This window comes from Galeopterus variegatus, unplaced genomic scaffold, assembly GCF_000696425.1.
Source record: "Galeopterus variegatus unplaced genomic scaffold, G_variegatus-3.0.2 Scaffold20485, whole genome shotgun sequence".
In the NCBI taxonomy this organism is placed as follows: Eukaryota; Metazoa; Chordata; class Mammalia; order Dermoptera; family Cynocephalidae; genus Galeopterus; species Galeopterus variegatus.
The window spans coordinates 7,013-8,911 of NW_007746596.1; the positions used below are offsets into that span (position 1 = coordinate 7,013).

The window sequence follows — 1,899 nt, forward strand, 5'->3', positions numbered from 1 at the left end:
GAGTTTGAAGTATTTCAGGCTGGTAATCAAATATAGAATGTTATGAGATAGCTGATGAGATTTTCTCAGATAAATAAAGGCTGTTGTTGATTCCATCAAGACAACTTTGCCTGTAGGACAATAACTAGCATGTGTTCTATCTCCACGAACATATGTTTATAATTGCACCCATACACTTTCTTAGGAGGGAGAGTTTGCAGGCCTCTGAAATGAGATTAGTGCTTTCATGGCAGAATCCAAAGCCAACAAGGTAGAAAGCATCTATGGCCTTCTGAAAGAATAACATTGGTGAATCAGTCAAGCATGGCAGGAAAAGTGGGGCCTGGTAAACTTGTCATATCTTGTTATGAGTGTTCTCAAAAAAGCATTATTAATGTGCCTTTGGCTCCTGTGGTTAGATATCAGGTATTCCCAATCTCTGTCACTGAGTAGCTTTTAGGTTAAAAGGAGGACTTTTGTTTTTTATTTTTGCTTTATTTTAATTGAAGAATAATTTTATTATACATATTTGTGGGGTACAAAGTTGACCATCAATAGTTGTGAACAATGTATGATGGTCAGATCAGGATAGTTAGTTTATTCATCATTACAATATGTAATCGTTCTCTGTGTCTGTTAAACGATTTCTCATTAACCCTCCTGCCTCTCCCCCTCTCCTCCTTCTTTCCACCTCTAGTAACCACAGCTCCATTCTCTCCTTCTAAAAGTTCAATGTATTATTGTGATTGTTGTTTCTCTCCCTCCCTCTTTTTTTATGAATTCAGCTCCCACTCGTAAGTGACGACATGCGGTATTTCTCTTTTTGCACCTGGCTTGCTTCACTTAGCATAATTTTCTCCAGGCTCATCGTGTTGCTGTGGACAGCAGAAATTCATTCTTTTTTTTTATGACTGAGTAGTATTCCATTATATATGCCATTTTCTTTATCCAGTTGTCCATTGATGGACACTTAGGTTGGTTCCATATCTTGGCTATTGTAATAGAGCCGTGATAAACATGGGAGTGCGGGTATCACTTCAACATGATGATTTTCATTCCTTTTGACATATACCCAGCAGTGGGATTGCTGGAACATATGGCAGGTCTATCTGTAGTTGTTTAAGAAACTCAATACTGTTTTCCATAATGGCTGTACTAATTTACAGTTCCACCAACAGTGCAGGAAGGTTGAAAAGGGGGGCTTTTGAGTGGTGCTGGGAGTCTCGTGGACACAGTGCCATTACTCGCAGGAAGGCTGCCTCAGCAGCGGCAGCGACAGCAGGTGCACCCCCCATCACAGCCCTTGCCCTGGTGCAGCCGCTCTTGCTTTCTCAGCTCTTCCTCCCTTTGCTTGCATCATGGCTGATCAACTGATGGAATAACAGAAGGCTGAATTCAAGGAAGCTTCCTCTCTGTTTGATGGCACCATCACAACAGAGGAACTTGGAACTATGAGGTCACTGGGTCAGAACCCAACAGAAGCTGAATTGTGGGATATGATCCTGATGGTGGATGCTGATGGTGATGGTACCATTGACATCCCAGAGTTTTTGACCATGATGGCTAGAGAAAGGAAAGATACGGAGAGAGAGGGAGAAATTTGTGAGGCGTTCCAAGTCTTTGACAAGGATGGCGATGGTTACATCAGTGTGATAGAACTACATCACATCATGACACACTTAGGAGGAAACTAACAGATGAAGAAGGAGATGAAATGATCAGAGAAGCAGATATTGATGGAGACGGACAAGTCAACTACGAAGAATTTGTACAGATGATGACTGCAAAATGATGACCTAGTTTCAACTTCTTTTCCCCCCTCTAGAAGAATCAAATTGAATCTTTTACTTATCTCCTGCAAAAAAAGTTCATTTATTCATTCTGTTTCTATATAGCAAAACTGAATGTCAAAAGTACCTT

General features: G+C 40.8%; 1 pseudogene; it reads left to right on the forward strand.

Moving 5' to 3' along the window:
* Positions 1-1,337: 1,337 nt before the first annotated feature.
* LOC103583197 lies at positions 1,338-1,771 on the forward strand (annotated as a pseudogene).
* The last annotated feature ends 128 nt before the right edge of the window (positions 1,772-1,899 follow it).